The sequence below is a fragment of the Microtus pennsylvanicus genome, chromosome 8 (genome assembly GCF_037038515.1).
Source record: "Microtus pennsylvanicus isolate mMicPen1 chromosome 8, mMicPen1.hap1, whole genome shotgun sequence".
NCBI lineage: Eukaryota > Metazoa > Chordata > Mammalia > Rodentia > Cricetidae > Microtus > Microtus pennsylvanicus.
The window spans coordinates 50,902,792-50,924,035 of record NC_134586.1 but is presented as its reverse complement, the minus strand read 5'-3'; the positions used below and the strand labels follow the sequence as shown (position 1 = coordinate 50,924,035).

General features: G+C 43.3%; 1 protein-coding gene across 1 annotated transcript in view; it reads right to left on the bottom strand.

Moving 5' to 3' along the window:
* Suclg2 (succinate-CoA ligase GDP-forming subunit beta) overlaps positions 1-21,244 on the bottom strand; it is a 271,761-nt gene that overhangs the window by 45,122 nt on the left and 205,395 nt on the right. The gene's annotated exons all lie outside the window — the stretch shown is intronic.

The following is a 21,244-nucleotide window of genomic DNA, read 5'->3' as shown; positions in this document are numbered from 1 at the left end:
CACACCATCATTATCAATTCATTCTTAAGTAAAGTCTCTTTTATATACCCCGAGTTAAGTGAACCATTGCTTCACTGGCCCCTGAACTTAGGGAAAATTCCTGCATTGTGAAGGCTAAACCCTTTAGAACTGGATGTTGCCCAAGCCTTAGGTGAAGGAGCTGTGTTGCTGTGTTGTAGATGTACCAATTGTGGCTGGGTACAATGTTCTCTACATTTTGATCAGTTGTGGTTTTCTGTTATTCTGACTCTAAGTTTTTGTTTGTTTGTTTTGTTTTGACACAGGGCTTCTCTGTGCAGCCTTGGCCTTAACTCACAGAGATCTGCCTGCCTCAACCTCCTGAGTGCTGGAATTAAAGGCATGCACCACGACTACCTGGTTCCAACAAGTAATTTTTAATTGTTATTTTATTTTTATTCAACTTTATAAAAGTTGAAATATACTGGATTGACAGGGATATTGTGATCAATGCCCTGAATTGCCTCCTTTCTTTGCAATATGACCATGAAAGTAACGCCTAAGTTCTCAGTTCAGACAGAACTAGTTGAGGGTATCTCCCTGGTCTTACTTGTTTTGCCTAGCTCATGTCTTCTTTAATGTCAGTGTCTGTCACACAGTATGGTCAGTAGAGTGTTCTTTCACACTGTGTCATCTAAATGCATTGCAAAATTCTTGCCAGCTGGTTGGAAGACAGTGACTTCTGCCCAGGCTGATCCGAGATTAGGAACTGTTCCGTTTCATGCTATCCTTTAAAAAAGACAGTCTTTATAGATGTGCGGGGTGCCCCGAAGTTGCAGGCATCTTCTGAGGGCACCAGAGGACTGACTAAATTACAGATTGCTGATTCTCAGGTTAAAGAACAGGTTCCAAATGCTGAAGGGCCAGGCAAATGAATAAATAACTAATTGAGTCATGGACTAAGACAACAGAAGGAGAGGACAAATCAGAGAAGGCATGGCAGTTTTAAAAATGGCTTTTTACACAATCCATCTGGGAGGGTTGAATGAAAGTGACCCCATCGGTTCACATACTTGAATGCCTGGGTAGAACTGTAGGCGGGATCCGGAAGTGTGGCCTTTTCAGAGGTATGTCAACTGGAGTGGGTTTCAAGGTTTCAAATGTCCATGGCATTCACACTTTGCTTGTGCATGCTCTCTGTTTCTCTCTTTGTGTCTCCGTGTCGCCCCACAAGCCCATCTTCTGCCTCCTGCTGTCAATCAGATGTACTGCACTGCCAAGCCTGCTACCACCATGTTCCTCACCATGATGGTCATGGACTCACCCCAATAAACTCTTTCTTCTGGAAGATGCCCTGGTCATGGTGTCCTTTCAATGGAATAGAAAACTTACTAGGACACCACACAAATGTTACATGGGAATAAAGGCCTTGATTTTTCCATTTTTCAAAACCAGAAATCTACCCTAAAAACAGATTTTACTAAAGAAAACATGGCTAAGAACTACATCTCCCTTCAGGGTTTCATATGTGTAAGCTTCACCTCAGGCAGAGGCACTGGCATTCTAGGGGTGCATTCCATACATACATGCATACACTTCTTTCCTCACGCTGGTACCACTCTCCTCAGGCTTCCTTCAGATTTCTACCTCTGTCTCAAGGATTATCTTAGGTTAAGAAGAAGGGCTAAGGAGTTACAAGCACAAATTCACATACGACAGAAGTAATTCTAATGTTAAAGGAAGTAGTAACACTCTCTGGTCAGTAAATAGATAATAATCACTTTTAAAGTGCTTTTTGGTATTGTTCTGAATATTAACTTAAATCTTACCACAGTCCTATAAGAAAAACAATCAGTTTATATTTTGTACAGAGATATCAGGTGACCAAGGTCATACCCGTGCCTGGTTGCAAAGCTATGACATCTGGTTACTTTGCCCCATGTTTTTACCGTAATACCTAGAGTTAGCCCACTAGTCTGATTTGGCTCAAGTCCTTGGCCTAAATGGTGCTTTCTATATATTCAGACACAATGGTTAAACTTGAGATAACTGTGACAGTTTCGAATAGGTCCACACATTCTCAGTGACCCTCCCTTAGAAAAGTGAGCTTTTCTTCTCTAGCAGAAGCACAGTCGAGACTTACGTACGAGGTGCTTCTCAGGAGCAGAAAGGGTGGAGGTGGCGCCCCAACAGTTTTAGCACCAGGTGTTAAAGATTCTGAGTTGAAACCACTCACATTGAGGAAAACAATGTTATGCCTTCAGGGTGCTGGACAGAGTTCTACTTAGCAAAGGAGCGTCTCTTCCCATCAGCTGTCAGTGAGTCATCTTGGAAGCAGACCCTCCAGCTCCAAGCACAAGTTTTCAATGAGAGGAAGTCTGGCTAGCTTCTTACTCAACCTCCTGAGAGACCCGGAAGCAGCAACAACAAACAATTCAAGGTTAAGCTGTTGTTTGGGTGGCCAGAGTAGTCTCTTAAGTGAGAGATTAGTAGTTCTTTCAATAGAACACAGATAGGACTTCATTTTATGACTCATGGACAAGAAACAGAAGTGCATTACCACGTACGGATGCATCGGAGTTGAAGCTGGTCCTGTGTTGTGTTGATGTGCACGCAGCTGCACATGCCAGGGTCGGCGGGGAGCCATCATTTTGTAACAGAATGATTTTCTTAAATTTACACAGGGAAACTCCACTGTAATGCTGCTTTGGTTCATATTAGTCACTTATTTCATCTGCTCTTCTGTCTAAATGGAATCATGAATGAGGAATGGAAGGGAGTTTGCTCTTAATGTCTCATAGTGTCTCTGAAGAGTCACTAGAATGCTTTCTGAAGAGATTGGTACACATGCCTTGCCTTTTCAAGTATAAAAATCTATTATTAACTGCAGAATTCTATTTTTATTTCTTTAAAAACGACTTATTTACGTGTGTGTGTGTGTGTGTGTGTGTGTGTGTGTGTGAGCTTGCACGAATTCATGTATATCATATGAGTGAAGGAGTCTGTGGAGGCCAGAAGAGGGCACTAACTGGGTCCCCTGGAAGTGGAGTTACAGCAGCGGAAGGTGCCATGTTGGTGCTAAGAACTGAGCCTGCACACTGCGAGCCATCTCTCCAGCTCTCCCATTTTTAAAGACTGTAATCTAAGGATAATCTAAGTTTGTTAAGTGTGTTGATAGTCCGGAACTACTCACACTGTTCAATTACACTCATGATGATATCGATTTCAACCCCTCAGAAATCCTGATTCTATTGCTCTATATAAATGCTCCCAAATCATTAAAACATCTTACAATGAAACCCAATCAACATAGAATCTAATTGTGACAGGCATCCACTAGAGGCCAGTGTAATTCAGTGCAAAAGAGAAATTCACTACCAGTTCCTGTGGGAAAACCAACATCATTTCTTCTATTTAAAGTTGAGTCCGTGTGAATAGGAAGGGGAAAAATAATGAAGAAAGCTTTTTTTATTCTCTGGAGAGAAAGTTTCAAAGAATAAAAAAGATGAGCTAAGAAAGGATGAGTCATGAAACATAAGAGAGAAGAAAATTCTTGTCTTAAAAAAGGAGTACAGCCTTAACTGTTTGATGCTGCACCAGCGAAGGCATAGATTTTCAGGATACTTAGTGCATTTGTTAAATTCTCATAGTGTTTTGGTTGACAACACTATAGAAATAATTAGGGAACAAATTCTAGAAGATACCACAATGATCTCATTTCAGAGCAGGTACTGCTGAGCCCTGTCTGACAAGGACAAGGACTTTGAGAAGCGAGAGGAAAGAGAAGAAATAGAGAGAGAGGAAATTCTTGCGATTTTCTCCCCTTAGACAATTTATTCCTAACAAGTACCAAATGTTTGCCTCGAACACAGAATAATGCTTATAAATTCACCCAGCAGCACGTGCGTTGTAAAGCACATTCCTAATAATTCTAATAATGGCGGAGCTCAGTGCTCACAATTCTTTAGAACAAGGAACTGAACAAGTCTCTCAAAACTAAAAATAGGAGAAGAGATGAAAATCTAATTTCCCCTCCATAATAGTTGTTAGGATTCTGAGTAGATTTACTCTGTAAGTGCAGAAGGCTGAGCAGTTTAACATAAAACTCACAGATGTGTACGCTTCCCGCCTCCTCTACAGAGAAAGGCACAGCACATGGTGTGGGGATGCCAAGGAGACTCAGGAACAAGGCAACCTTAGCACTACACAGGACCTGGGAGGTCAGACAGTTAAAGTTTGAAGCCTGCCTCCTTTGCGAACATCCCATTCCACTGTTCAGACTGAGCACTCAGACATTTGCCCTTTATCTTCATACTAAGAACCCTCTTGCAATATACAACAAAATACCTGGTCAAGAGGAAGAGGCGGCTACAGAGATTCATAACTCAGGAACCTACCTTTGAGATCTGTAAAATTCTACTCATACAGTAGGTTGATTTTGACCTTTGAACTGAAATGGTGATTGTGCCACTCATTAGAAACATGAAATAATTAATTTTTTTGGTCCTCAATTCCCACACCCTTTAATTAGGGAGAAGAGCAATATGCACTCTGCAAGACTGCTTCCACAGTTCAGTACAGTGAAGCCTTTAACCACCAGCCATTATTGCTACAGTGTTTGCTTCAGAAGTCACCTGTTCCTTGCCAAACTCCTCTGAGCTCTATTACTTTTTACTGGTAATATTGGGCACAGAGGTAAAGCAGACCATAAGGCCCAGGGGCTAATTAATGGTTGAAGAGGGCACATAGTGGACTATCCTGTCCACAGGAAAGTGATGACATTCAGTGAGAGCTACGGTGTATCCCTAACTTTTTCTCTCACAGGAATAGACAGAAGTGTAGTTAGTGGAAAGCTAACTACAAGATTCTTTCCTTCAAAGCTATGGGAAAAAATTGGGGATGTAGCCCCACTTAGGAGACAGAAGGAGGAGAATCGGGAGTTCAAGGCAACTCTTGGCTACAAGGATGATGAGCCTGTTCTACAAGAGGCCCTGTCACAAACAAACAAACACCAAACAAACAACTAAAGCCATGGGAAAGCATGGGTCCTGGAGTTGGAGTAGACTTCTATAACTATATATAACTCTGTCCCAGAAGCCATCTTTTCTGGTGTGGTAGCCTCTGTTATGTGGTGCCCACATCAGGAGGATAAACTGCAGCCTCGAGAGACGGGACAGTCATTTACAAATTTCTCCTCACAGGACAGGAACACACAACCTGAACTCACTGTAGAACTCATGCGTATAAAAGACAGTGAGAAAAAGCAATCGTGTCGGGAAGACTGGAAGGAGAAACGTGTTCACTGTCACACTGGGAATGGCTGTGCACTGTCAAACAAGTCATGGATTAAAAGTCTCCATACCAACAGCAGGGATAGAATAGTACCGCATGCCACTTAAGGGTGCCTTTTGGGTGGCTGCTGTCCTACTTGGTAAAAGTATATGTGAATCATAACTGTCCCCAGCTCCAAGGATTAACTGTATGTCAAGTCACTAACATGGTGCCGGCACTGGAAATGTCATGCAAGGAACAGGACGGCCTTTTTATATTATGTAAGTTTACCACGGATCTGACATTCTGCTGTTTAGAAGAACACATTAGAACAACTTTAGAGCTCTTATCCCCAATTTCCCTGAGTTATCCACACCACATAGCAACTTGGAAGACCAGGCCAGAGTGTTCTCCTGATGGAAAGGATTTCTATGTAGAATTCCCTCTTGAGCGGACCACTTCTGCTTGCTCATTAGGCAGGAGCAGGACATGGTGTCCAGTAGACCTGAGATTCTGCCTTTGATGCTGGGACACCAAGCCCAGACCATGTGACATATAAGTAAACAACTCAGTGCTCCCTGATCTGGAAAAGTCTGACTGTAGATATACTTTAACATAGCTAATGAGGTCATCAGAAACAAATGATTGCAACTCAAATCTCAATGTATTTACCTGAGGTTGTACAATTCTGTGTCAAATGTTAATGAGACAACAGTGTTGTCTGTATGTGAACAAGAAACAGCAGGAAAAGAAAATAAACTTAGATTAACTACCATAATGGGGAACTATAGGCACAGAGACCAAGGCTCCTGTAGATATCTGGAGCTACCATTGCAGCCATCCAGAAACCAACATGTTTGAAAGGCACAGGTACTTAACTTGAGGTCTTAATACTGAAACATGAGAAGGGGAATCGCGAGGGTTCTGCCCTGGCTACTACTGATCTAAAGGATGGGCACAAGCTAGGGTCCTTCTCCTATTTCAATCAGGAATCCTGTTTGGGCACAAGATTGTTAAAAAAAAAGCAGCAAAGCTTGCACATACACTGCATATGCAGTGCACTCACACATGTATTCCCAAACCTAAAGGCAGTGCTTCTGAGAGCTCTAAAAAGAGCTGACAAGAGCTACACAGATTGGGTCTCCTCCACTGCAGTAATCCTGGCCTTACCCCAGGCACATATGTCAACTGCGACTCAGGTAACTTCTAAGAACACGGAGGGCATCACTTTGTGGCAGGTATTATGTCAAGCCTGTTATTGGTATTCTAGCCTTACAGGAAGTTCAATGTCAACGCCAGAGGGCACTGAGGTGAGACAGTTGCCCACTGTCCTACAGCTGCCTTTTGCCCAATTAGGACTGTCAATCTACGATGATGGGACCACTTAGTCCAAACTCCTGTCCACCTCAGGACAACTTTTATCACACTTAGAGACCTACCACTTTGGTATATTAAGAGAACCTCAGATAAACTGGTGAACAAAAACAGGATTACAAATGCTTATCACATTGTATTTCACACACACACACACACGCACGCACGCACGCACGCACGCACGCACGCACGCACGCACGCTCATGCATGCAGGAAAATAAAGAAGTACATCAAACATTTTACCAGTAGTCAGGTGGGGGCCTTGGGTCCTCATCTCCCTATCCCTCACCCGTGTTTCTGAGAGTTGCCCTGAGGTTTCCCATAATCAGACATGCACTGTCCTACTGAGCGACACTCTCAGCCCTACGCAGCAGTCTCCCAGGTGTCCTCATCTCTGATGCTCCCATCTACAGTCCCCACTAGGAAACCCTGGGAAATGGGTCTTGTAGACACACGAAACGCACAGTCATAGGAGGTGTGTCAAGCATGGTGAAGACCGATAGCAGTGACGGATGCTTTTATTTTGCTGCCACAACTTCTTATTATCATGAAAAGGAAAGATGGTGAAGTAGTGCTAACTGGGAAAACAGAATTTAGAAACTCAGTTTTGTCGTCTAGCTAGATCAACATTAGCTTTTAGAATAAGTGAAGAGGGAGAATAAAAATTACCAATTGAAATGGCTTAATTCAGAGGTTCTCAACCTGGGGATCGAACAACCCTTTCAAATGGGGTCCCCCTCAGACCATCAGAAAACACAGATATTTGCATTATGATTCATAGCAAAATTAGAATTATGAAGTAACAATGAAAATAATTTTATGGTTAGTGGTCACCACAATATGAGGAACTATAGTAAAGGGCTACAGAACAGGAAGGGTGAGAGCCAATGCTTTAATTAGAGTATCAGGGGCTATCAGGAGAAATGAATTACTTTTTTTAAAAAAAAAAAACACACAACCTAGACTTGAGAAATAATTAAAATAATCTATTTAAAAAAAAAACTATTTTCGAATAAACTGAGGAGCCAGATAATTCCATGAGAAGACGCACTCTCTATTCTTAGGATAAAAATCAATAAAGATTTGCACATTCCCCAGCCTACATGAACTTCAAAGTTGGGAACACATTTCCTCATGTAAAAGAAGTAAATGCAAACCAGGAATGTGTGGCTGTCAGCTCTACCCAGCCCTCAGAGGCCAAGCTTTCAGACATCCTACAGCTTTGGGGACAACTACATATGTCAGAAGTATTGAAGGAACAAGTGTTCAACACAAGTTCACTAAATGTACTGATCACTGTGCTGCTACTGGGGGACAGGACAGTTGAGGACCTAAAAGTCACAGTCAATGACTTTACAAACTTACAGCCCAGTTATGAACTCAATTTAGTGAACAATACAAAAAGTGCCAAAGGACAGCACACAGTACAACTGCAGGAACAAACAAGATTCCATGGTTTGTTTTTGACCTTTAAGAACTGGTTCAGTAATAAGGCAAATGAGCATTCATTTATAAAATAGCCAGCTGTAAGACTTTAAGACAATCCTGAAGCCATTTTTGACAATTCTGAATCCTCTCAGCCTCTGTGCCATAGTGCTTCCCCTCCTCCCCTGGGAACCAAGGACCTAACAACTACACTCGCAAGTACTCAGTTCCTGAACAATTACCCATATACGTATGTTTTGATTCAGTCCCCTGGGAAACGGGGTCAAAATGACCTCTTACCTCATCTGATCTGGCAACAGCTCTCCAGTCAATTATTGGTAATAGTCCTTTCAAATAAGCCAATCAGAATAGTCAAAGAACAACTCCCCTTGCTTCTGTGGCCCCTTTAAAAGTAGACTGTACCCGCTATTCGAGGTCCCTCGGCTTCCCGAATGCTGGGGACCCTGTCACGACAGAATTAATAAAATCCTCATCGGCTGTGGTGTGTGAGATGGTCTCTGAGGGCGACTCCTCCTCGGTGTTTGGACGCTAGAGTCCAACACAGCCAACCAATGAATGCCCGCTTAGGAAGTCCCTGTCACTGGTAGAAAGTAAACCACAAATCTCGAAATAAACTTCTAGTTTATAGAAACATTTCTCCATAGTCCTGCATCTTTATAATATGCAGCAGGGAGAGAAGCCACTCCAGAGGCTGGAGAAAACCAGCAGGGCTGGAGTGGAGATAAAGCCCAACTTCTCTTTCTCACACAAGCCTGCTTATCATCTTGATGTCTCCATTTCTTCTCACATGGTCTCAAGGAATTCATGTCATTTCCATTATCCCCCTGAAGATGCACTCTGGTTATCACTGTCCCTCTCAAATGCAGAATGTCTTGAAACTGCTGCTTTCTGCAGCCATTCCCTGCACTAAGCTATTACAAATGTTCTGAGATGTAGAATGAGGTTTAAAATGCCCTGGGTTTGACATACAGGCTTTACTGCACACTTGCTGTATGGCTGTAGGTAAGTACTGAGTGTCGTCTCTGCCCCCCTTTCTTGGCTGTGAAATAAATAATAACAGCACCTTAATGTGCACTCATCCATAGAAGTGTAAGAGCTGGCATATAATCAAAGCTCAGCAAGTGCTGACCATTACATGTCCCTGTCAACACCATCACTGCTATTGCTGTCTGACGGAAGACTCTAGATGAGATGCTTCAGGAAAGAATGGTTATAGAAGGGAAATAGTTTTCTTGACTTCCATGATTTAGCTACTTCACACCCAGTGGGATATCTTGGTTCTCAAGCCATTTTTCTCCAATCTAAACAATCTTTTCAGTGCTCTTCCACACTAGACCACCAGTCAACGGCTTTAGTCCTCCCTTCCACCCAATATATCTCTTGCCTTCAGGTCTCTCTGCTCATTGTATCCCCAGGCAAGGTCTTGACCCACAATTAGACTCTTCCCTTACTTTAGCCAGAGAATCATTAACTCATTAAAGGATCTTCTGGCTTCAAACTCCCTGTTGTAAGATTAATATGATGCATGGCTTTCTAACTAGCTCATGAATTTATTTTATCTTTCTAATTATAGAGAGTTTACTATTGCTATTTGATACTGTCATCTTGTATTTAGCACCATTCTGGGAACATAAAACATGATCTAGTTCATATCAGTGGACCCACTTAATCTTGTTAATTATCCCAAGAGTTAATGACCTTTGTTAAATGTGATAGTTAATTTTATGTGTTAACTTGACTGACAGAGAGATGTTCAGTTATGTGGTACATTTTCAAGGCATGTGTGAGGGTCCTTCTTCAGGAGATTAGCATCTTTGCCAGCCAATGTAAAACTGATCACCCAAACTGATTTTCATCGGGATCAGCCAACCCTGTGAGGACAGGAAAAGGACAAAAAGGAAGAGGTATGAAGATTGTTCTCTGTCTGACTGCTCACCAGGATCTGCCTCTTAGGTTCCTGCCACCTCTTATGCAAGCCCTGCCAAGGCTCTGCTCATAGGCCCTCACACTGGACCAACAGAACTCTCTGTCCCCAGCTTGCAGACAGGGGACTTCTCAGCTTTCATAATTATGGGAGCTAATACTTTATAAACAATCTTTTTTTTATTGACCACCGATGGATACTGTTTCTCCAGAGAACCCCAACTAATATGAAAAGTACCATAAATCTTTACTGAGTGTCATGTACTTCTTTACCAACCGCAAGGAAAAGTAGTTTGTACCTAAGACCTGCAAAATATTAATAATCTTAGTTAATTTTCTTGGATAACCTGATGCGCACCCACAAAAAGGGAAATAAAAATAAAATAATTTAAGGATGAATGGGTTTATTTTGGCGCACAGGACAGTCCTTCATTGCAGGGGAGTTATGACAGCAGGGACTTAAGGGAGCAAGCCATATGAGATACACAATCAGGAAGCAGGGACAAGGATCCCTTGTGCTCAGCTCACTCTCCACTATTTACATAGTCCAGGATCCCAGCCCAGCAAATTCACATTATCCCACACTCATATCTCAGGTGGCTCTAGACCTCATCAGCTGATACATGACCACCATAAGCTCAAGGGAGGGTTGATGTCTAGCAGAGGAATTTTTACTGCCTTGAAACAATACACAACATGACACACTAACCAACTGTTTGCCTTAAAATACACAAGGAACAACAGCTGGGAAGGATTCCATTTCAGAGTAGTCCAGACGTCAGGAGTTCTACTTCAGCAGGGCAGTGAATGAGGGAGAAAGGGGCAGAGGGTGGTGCCTGTGTAAATCCTTACACATCAACACAACAAGACAACCAGTTCTAAAAACCAGTTAGAAACAACCCCTTTGGGATGATGAAAACATGCTGGTGCCACCAGACACCAGACTACTGGGGAAGAACCTCCAGCTCACTGTGATACTGAAACACACACCCTTAGGTGGGTACTCAGGATGCCGAGAAACATGGCGCAAGAAGCTGTATGTAGGACCACATGTAACCGATGATCATGCCCCAAAAAACCCATCCTGAGAAAAGAAACCATAAAGCCTACCCAAATGACAGCATCTTTTATGTTGTAGGCCACCAGCTGCTAACCTTTCTCCTAATTGCCCACTCTTTCCCTTGGGAACCTATTCTTTACTAATAAATTCTCTTCCTTTGTTTGCTACTACTTACCTTTTTAATTTTTTATTCTAAAATACAAGGACCCGGAACCCTACAGCGGTGCCCTCTGAACCCCAACATCAGTAGACATCAACAGAAACATAAGAATAAATGACTGTCAAGATTTACTATTTTCAAGTTTGAAAATGTAAATGTATCATGGTCATGGGGCACACATTCACTCATGTAGTGAAGTTAGTTCTCTCTCTGCACCTTTCAATGGATTTCTGAGATTGAATGCAGATCAATACACTCTGCAGAGAGCACTTCTACCTACCATGAGATCTAACTGGCCCCAAGTCTATTCTTTAAAGGGAAGACAAACATGGTATGGACTCACTCATGGGTGGTTATTAGGAGTAAAGTACAGGATAGCCAACCTACAATCCACAGTCCTAGAGAGGCTAGATAACAAGGAGGGCCCAAAAGGGATGCATGGATTTCCCTGGGAAGGGGAAGTAGAAAAGATCTGCAAGGGTAAACTGGGGGCAAGGGTTGGGGAAATGGAGGAATGGGAACTAGAGGGAGCAGGTTGGGCAGGCTGGGTGCAGGAGGGTTAGAGGCAGTATGGGGTATGCATTTCTTGGTTAGGGAGAAATGTGGTGCCAGGGAAACCCCTAGAAACTCACAAGGATAACACCAACAAAGACTCCTAGCAATAGTGGAGAGGATACCTGAACTGGCCATCTACTGTAAGCAGATTGATGACTTCCATAATTGCCATCAGAGATACTATCCAGTAACTGATGGAAGCAGAGGCAGATATCCACAGACAAACACTGCGCTGAGCTCCTAGAGTCCAGTGGAAGAAAGGGAGGAGGGATTGTACCAGCCAGGAGGTTAGGATGGGGGAACCCACAGAGACAGCTGACTGGAGCTTGTGGGAGTTCATGGATACTGGACCAGCTGTCTGGGAGCCTGCATGGGACCCATGTAGGCCCTCTGCATATGACAACAGCACCCTGCATGACCAGAAAAAGTGTCTGGTAGCCAGAAATGGAGTCTGAAACAAGAGAGGGAGCAGGTGGCTGCCACTGCTTTTTCAAGTCAGAGAGACCACGCCCAAGTGGGCTGATATTTTTAAAGGCTATTGGCTGAAGGAGCAGAAGGAATTCTCACAGCTTGTGACAATCCTGTAGCTTGGTCTCTAATAAGGCTTCTAACAGTAAGATTAAGACCTCTCCCTGGTGCTTAGCTGGCTTTTGGCAACTGTTCTCCATGCTGGATTACCTGATCCCACCTCAGCATAAGGGGAGGAGCTTGGTCCTGCCTCAACTTGATGTGCCATGCTTTGTGCAAGCCCATGGGAGGCCTGTCCCTTTCTTAATGGAGATGGAGGAGAAGTGGATGGGGAGGGAGTAGATGGGAAAGGGGAGAGGACAGAGGAAAAAGGGAGGGGTAACTGGTTATGTTAGATAAATGAAAAATAAAAACTATTTAAATTGAAAAAAAAAAACAAAGGAAAGGTGGAAGGTGGTAGAGGAAAAGACCAGGTATGGACATCTGACCTTCACACACAAGCACACACATGTGCATATACCCAAACTAACATACACACATACCACACAAGTACAGACACTAAACAACTAAAGTAAAAATACTATTTTGAGGTAATAAAGCTGGCTAATGAACAATACAGAGTCCCACAATTCCCATTATCCTTCTGCTCATGCGCCTGTGCTGCCTCAGCACCCAGGGTCATTACACTTCAGTTGCAAGACTTCCAGAGCATATTTGACAGCAAATACACATACAAGGAAGGACATGCCGCCAAAAAACTGCCCTGATTAGCTCTCAAAACACTAATAATGTGTGCACAAAGAAATGACACTCCTCATTTTGAAACCTTTTGTTCAGATTGTGCATAAGGACTTATCTGAAATTTGTGTCTGTTCTATCTAAGAAGGAAAGGCTGAGTAAAAAAGGATTAGGAGTGTGAAGAATGCACTTAAGAAACACATTTTCCTTCAACTTTGAAACATTTCTATTATGAAAACCCGACTCCTTAACCACAGACATTCCTCTCTGTTAATTAGACTAGGTGGCAAAAGACATCTTGACCATGTGTCCTCAGCTTACTTTAAATGCACAAAAATAATAAAGTGACACGAAGAACAACTCATGAATGCTGCTTTTTTCACTCACCGGCCTCATTACAGGACTGAACAATAGATTTTATGTTTTACCAGTCAGACAGGACAGCTGGTCCCTAATAATGTTCTGATTGTTAGCAATGGTTCCAGTCACCTATAGCAATCATGGATGCATGCTCTATGCTATGACTGCACTTTTTGTTTTAGCAGAACTAACTTTCCTTAAAAGTAGCCCACCAATTCTCACATGATGGATGCAGAGTCTATTGTTGTAAAACCAGATTTTAAAATAACTTCATGGACAGCCCCTTCACAAGAGGGCTAACAAAAGAAACCAGGTCACCAGCATAAGACTCAGACGTCTTACTGTTCTGAGACTCTTGGCTATAGAGGGATATGGGGGATAAAGGGTGACAGTGAAGTCTTCCTCAGAGGACCAAGTGCTAGTTTTTATAGTGTGTGCAGAAAATTTCCACCATAGTTGCCCCCCCCCCCCCAGCTATTCATGGCACGAAAGCTGCTCCCCCATGGAGAGAAACTAAAGCTGTTCTCTTGATCCAGTTGTACACCACAAATCGCACTTCCTTGTTTATCTGCATGTAATAGACTCATCTCCTTGTTCAGCTGCATGTGACCCTGTTCAATTCTATATAATAAACACCCGAGGTTCTGGAGCCTATCTCACCTGATTCCAACATTTCTGTGTGTCCATATCTTGTCTGTCATTTCTTCACTCCACTGCAGATGTGTCCATCCGTGGTGCCCCGGTACCATGCTGGACATGGCAAAGATGCATACACAAAGAGTATACCACAGCCTCTCAGCTTCTAAATTCCTGAGAGCAGAGCGAGAAGCTCTCCATGCAGACCAGACACCAATGCTATAGTTTTAAAAGGAATAGGAGATCCTGTGGCAGAGCCCAGGGCAGTGGAAGGCTAAGGGGCTGGAGTCTAGGTCCAGCGCAGAAACCTACATAAGATATTTTTTAAAACGGAGCAGGGCTGCATAAATATTTACTGACTTGAAAGACATCGAGAGATGAGTGAAGTCTCCTGAGGTTTCTGTATTAAGATCATCTGAGTAACCAAGACATAAAACCGAGACAGCAGCTTGTTTATACTAAAGTAACCCACCCTGTCTGTCCGTCCAGCTGTCCTCCACACTGTACTGGAGGTCAGGTGTACTTCTGGCTATTTCCTCTAGTGAAAGATCAAAATAGCTCTGCTATAAAATCACACATAAACATCACTCCTCACCATATTAATACTCTGAAAGTTAACCTCCAGAGAAGCCACTTCACCAGGCTGCCCTAAGCCTGCTCAGTGAGCTTTGAAATATTTAGCTGTTACTTAAAGTTTCTGTTCTCGTTTCAACTACCCGTGGTGACAGGTGGCTGCAAAGGAAGATATTCTGGTAAGAATCCAGACAGGAGGAATAGACCCCAAGGGAGCAAACCTGGGGAGGCTGAGGCTCACAGAGGAAGAGAAGGGAGAGGGCCGAGTGGCCTCTTAAAAGCTGCTGTGTGGGGAAGGAAGGCTACTCCCAAAGATAACTAAGAGCTATGGTGAAAATGAGTGTGTGTGTGGGAGGGGGGGCGGGCAGCTACAGCAGAATCTAAGCAAACCTTCAAATAGCCAGAAGACCAGCACATCCTGAGGAGTGGCAATGACCCCAGAGAACTTACTTTGCATGCAGATATGTAGTTAGTTCAGCCCTCCTGAGGATATCTATACATGATGGCTTAGTAACTTAACTAAGTGTAAAGGCTTCTTGTATCTTTGGGCATTGTGAGAAATAACCCACAAGGGCAAATCCAAGATGTCACCACACAGACTAGACGCTGACAAAGTCCTTGGGAAGAAAGGAGCTGTGGGGTACTGATCCTGCAAGCCCATGACATTCAAGTTTGAATAATTGCTGTACAGGTAAATTGAGCAAAGGAAATAATCAGTAAAAATCTCTTGAAAAGCTAATGAGCATGCATTTACACAGAAATCCATGGAAGAGAATCATCACTACTGTCTCATGGGATCAAAGAGGGCCCAGCTGAGAGAAGCATCTGAGTGTGATGGTACAAATCTAACTCTGGCTCATGGGATTCTGAGGCAGGAGGACAAATGAGGGTTCTGGACTAGCCTAGGGTAGACAGCTAGACTGCTGTGCATGCAAGTACTCCCCTTCCCCCACTACATACAGGGGTACCCAATAAAATGAGAATTTAAATTACCTCTTAACATCTGGGATAGGAGAGGGAGGATGCATTTTACCCTGGCTGGGGGAGCGGGATAAATGGTAATCAAATCTAGACATAAAGGAAAGGCTTAACAGAATTCACTCCTCTTACGTCTATTAATTTTTGTATATATATGGTGTGCATGCCAAATACAGGATGAGAGAAAAAGAATTCATTTCCACACCCAGGAGAAGCTGGGTGAAATCCAAGTTCATGTCACATCAGCTGTGGATGTGTACTTGTCCAACAGTTACTGGGTGAGTCTGTCACAAAGAGTGGACAAGAGCTTAATAATAAATACTGGCTAGATACGGTGGAGCTACCTACGTGTTCCCAGTACACAGAGGATGGGCAAAAATGATCACAAGGTCAAGGCCAGGCTGGGTTGCATAGAGAAACTCTCTCAAAAGAAAACACAAACAAAAATCTGTAAATAATGTATTGTGCTTCTCAACGAAGGAGGAAAAACTTGACTTCAATACAACAGCTCTCCTCTCGCTTGCTGGGGAGGAACACTCAGCACCACCTCTCATCACTGGATAGAGAAGCTACAGAAGACAGTCCAGGCCCACTGTGCTGACCTGGGGTAAACTTCATACACACAGGGGTGCTATGTCCCGTTTTGTAATGTTCACAGAGATACTGACAGAGTGATTCCAACATCTTTTAATCATTTTCATTTTGAGAAAAACAGAATACACTTAAAAGTCAAGAGACCCCAATCTTCTGATTCACATGCAGGCTGTTTTAGTATGAAGCAGAAAACCATGCATTAGTAACATGACCGGTCACCAATGGTGGTAATGAACACATATTGCACACAGAAGTAATTTTTTTTTTTTAAGCAACTGGTAGCCTTTAGTTACACACATCAGCTAAGTCAGAGAAAGTGAAAGTACAAAAAGAGCTTAAGATGCAGCAGCTCTTAGGACCCAGTGGGGAGAATGTGTATGCATTGCCTTACAGATTAAAAGAACACACATTTCAGCCTTATCTCACGTCCACACATATGTGGCTCTAGAGCTGCAGGGATGTGGAAGCTAGTAAATACTCATTTATAATGTGACTTGATCTTTTCAAAAAAATGGAGGAAGGGATTATGAAGATAGTATTTTTGAAATAACAAGTACTGACAAAATACTAAAAGCTATTCTCAGTCACAACTATTGCATTTGTATGAGTGTTTTTCCTAGGGGTATGTACAAGCAGATATGTGCAGTGCCTGCAGAGGCCAGAATAGGGCAGTGAAGAGGGACTGGGGTTTCAAGCCATGTGAGTGCTGGGAACTGGTACTCTACAAGAGCAATAAGAGCTCTCTCCAGTCCCAACTTCTTCACTTAAAACAACCGCATTCAGGGACAGACACACAAACCGTCAAGTGGCATTTGCAATTCCATTTACTAGAGTCCACTGTCCTTTTCCTCTTTTGTTTTAGACTACCAGGCTGGGCTTCCACTGTTTCTGTGACACACGTGTGTGAAAAACAGTGTTTCCTAAATGCAGTCTCTTGTACTCTGTTTTCGGATTGTCTACATCTTTTCCCTTTTACCAAACGTGATCCTTGAAACTGTATTTGGTGCAAAGAGAGCAAGAAAGTGTAATTACATATTTTGTACTTAGGAAAACACCTTACCTGGCTTGATCATAAAAGAATAAAAAACCCAGTAAGCTATAAAAAAATGAAGCATGGTTGTCAGCACTATAAAAAGACATGCAACAGGCTAAAGTCTCAGCAAGGTGCATTCAGTGATTTTATAAACAGGGGACTCCAAAGAGTGCTCTATTTTCTAGCTGCAGTGTGACTGCTATTGACAAATGGACACACACACAAAAGGAAACCTTGCTTTATTCCCATTGCTGGGGGGGGGGGGGAACCACGTGATGTCAAAGAACTGAAAGCAATGTGAATGCTCCTGCTTGCCAGCATTTTAGTGGACATCCAGGTTACAGTGCACCAGTGGGAGACGCACAAAGACATGGGTCAGCAGTCAGGTGGAGCACCACCACACATGTGAATGGGAGACTCACAAGGACATGGGTCAGCAGTCAGGTGGAGCACCACCACACACGTGAATGGGAGACTCAAGGACATGGGTCAGCAGTCAGGTGGAGCAGCACCACACACGTGAATGGGAGACGCACAAAGACATGGGTCAGCAGTCAGGTGGAGCACCACCACACACATGAATGGGAGACTCAAGGACATGGGTCAGCAGTCAGGTGGAGCACCACCACACACGTGAATGGGAGACGCACAAGGACATGGGTCAGCAGTCAGGTGGGGCACCACCACACACGTGAATGGGAGACACACAAGGACATGGGTCAGTAGTCAGGTGGGGCACCACCACACACGTGAATGGGAGACTCAAGGACATGGGTCAGCAGTCAGGTGGGGCACCACCACACACGCGAATGGGAGACGCACAAAGACATGGGTCAGCAGTCAGGTGGAGCACCACCACACACGCGAATGGGAGACGCACAAAGACATGGGTCAGCAGTCAGGTGGAGCACCACCACACACGTGAATGGGAGACTCAAGGACATGGGTCAGCAGTCAGGTGGAGCAGCACCACACACGTGAATGGGAGACTCAAGGACATGGGTCAGCAGTCAGGTGGAGCACCACCACACACGTGAATGGGAGACTCAAGGACATGGGTCAGCAGTCAGGTGGAGCACCACCACACACGTGAATGGGAGACACACAAGGACATGGGTCAGCAGTCAGGTGGAGCACCACCACACACGTGAATGGGAGACGCACAAGGACATGGGTCAGCAGTCAGGTGGAGCACCACCACACACGTGAATGGGAGACGCACAAGGACATGGGTCAGCAGTCAGGTGGAGCACCACCACACACGTGAATGGGAGACTCAAGGACATGGGTCAGCAGTCAGGTGGAGCACCACCACACACGTGAATGGGAGACTCAAGGACATGGGTCAGCAGTCAGGTGGGGCACCACCACACACGTGAATGGGAGACACACAAGGACATGGGTCAGCAGTCAGGTGGGGCACCACCACACACGTGAATGGGAGACGCACAAGGACATGGGTCAGCAGTCAGGTGGAGCACCACCACACACGTGAATGGGAGACGCACAAGGACATTGGTCAGCAGTCAGGTGGAGCACCACCACACACGTGAATGGGAGACTCAAGGACATGGGTCAGCAGTCAGGTGGAGCACCACCACACACGTGAATGGGAGTCTCAAGGACATGGGTCAGCAGTCAGGTGGGGCACCACCACACACGTGAATGGGAGACACACAAGGACATGGGTCAGCAGTCAGGTGGAGCACCACCACACACGTGATGGGATGAAGAGCAAAGTTACCTCAGCAGGAAGACTACAGAAAAGTTACTGTCTTTCATGAAAGTCCCATCACCAGGCCCACAATGCAAAAATCTTTACTAGCTAGAACATTCAGTCTTGGAAATAACCCTCCGAGAGGGCTCGCAACCCTGTTGCCAGCCTCCTAGAGGACTTACAGGTCCGCCATTAAATCACTGTCAGTAATGTTAGTGTGCATTCATGGGTGCTTTTCACCTGCAAGAGCCACATGAAAGTTGACCACTGGCTCTGATTAAACATGTCAATTTTCTTAGTTTTAAGTGATATGTGGCCACACTATACATTTTAAATATTGTAAAAGCCAGAATCAAAATCCTACACTTGTCTTGTACTTAACTACAAATGTGCAATCTTTTCTCAATAAATACTGTTTCCCAATGGTATAAGAACTGAAATCTATGACTATAAATATTTTATTTGTTCTGCTTCCTGTTAAGCATTTCTCCATTGGAAGGTAAGATATTATCCCAACTGAGAAGTGACAGACAGAATGAGAACACATTATATTAGTGTAAGACCATGTGCAAAGGCATTGCTGCCATTACTTTGTGTAATTCCTCCTAGTATGTATCTGGAGACAGAGAGGCTTTTCCAAGTGTATAAACCAATCAACCAAACAAGAAAAACTTAATATGTTACAGAGGAGCAGACTGCCCACATGACAGAAGCTTCAATCGTTTTAGGAAAAAATATTTACTCTTGGCATGTTACAAGTGAGTCATCAGGCACAGTCCAAATGCAAGGACAGGGGTTTACAACAACGTGAACATCAGAAGATGGGGTCAGTCGTAAAGGGCGTCTGAGAGACAGCCGGCTGCAAATGCTATCCCATTCAAGTATTTTGTGCTTCAGAAATGCTGGTATTGTTTTCCTTCAATAAGAAATGAATAATTTTAAAAATTAGTTTTATTTCATGTGTATGTGAGTTTTGCTTGAACACATGTATTGTACAAATGTGTATCTAATACATGAGGAGCCAGAAGGCAAGAGATGCCCTGTAATGGGTTAAAGACAGTTATGAGCACCATATGGGTGCTGGGGATCAAACTGGGGTCCTTGCAAGAGCAGCCAGTTCTTAACTGATCAGCTGTCTCTCCAGCCTCTGAATGATAATGTCTAAGGAACTTGAGAGAATGTTCATCCTTGAATAAACTGTACGTGGTGGTAAAATTGCTAAACACTACTGAACATATCATAGTAATAGCAGATTTAATTTTTTATTCCTACAGAATCAATTCTCTTGATGTTACATTTTCACAACTAAAAAAAGAAAGATATTTTTATGAGGTGAACATTTTATAAAATACAAACTAGGTATGGAGAGAAGGGTCATGCAGCAGGAAATTTTGTTAAATGTGTAGATCTTAAGAAGAATGTGGCCATCCTGATGAAAGATTAAATAATCACCAAAACCTAATAGCCACTATTATTAAGGCTTCTCAAAGATCAATTAACCATTTCACAGAAGAAAAGGATGTTCATATAGTGACGGCCTTGAGAATTTGTTGATAGATCCGTTGATACTACTTTCAAGATATACAACTTCATTTCCTGTATCTTACAAAGAAGGCATAGGCCTAGCACTCTGGAGGCAGAGGCAGGAGGATCAGAAGTTATAAACCTGCATTGGCTAAGCAGTCAATTTGAGGCTGCAAGAGACTATATGTCAAATACAAAACAAAACAAAAACAAAAATAAAAACCAAGAACAAGAACTCCCCCACTAGTGGGATTGGTTCACTTCTAATAAAGACAATATGTATAAATAATGCACGGTCCCTTCTATTATTAGGTTACAGAAATGTAGGAGTCCGCAAATGGAAGTTTCCAGGAACAAAGCAACAAGTTTTGAAAGATTCTGGTGGAATAACTAATTAATTAAAACTTCCTACATGTGCAGAGTTACAATCCAGAGGTAAAATCGTCTTGGGCTATTCTTGGTCCCTTGACAGGCATTCACTGACCACCTATGTTTCTGACCTAACTTCCACTCCAACATCAGGTTAATAAATCAGTTGGGATATATTAACTTATCAGACTACCAGTTACCACCATCCCCAAAGCTAAGAATACCAATGCTAAGAGAGTGATTTCACTGCTTTGCTATAATTTGCCTATATCATGGATTTATGATTTTTGGTCTGTGACTATGAAAGTTTGAGCAATTATTTTTATGGCCATGTCATTCGGGGCAGCACAAATTCACTGTCTTGGGCTATGGCCATTCATATTTAGCTCACAATAAACTACCTCTTACCACCTCTGAGGTAAGAATTGTTTTTTTATGTCGAAATTTTGGTGGCCAATGTGGGTACCCAAGGAGGATGTACTTTTTCACTGGAGAAAACAAGATAAC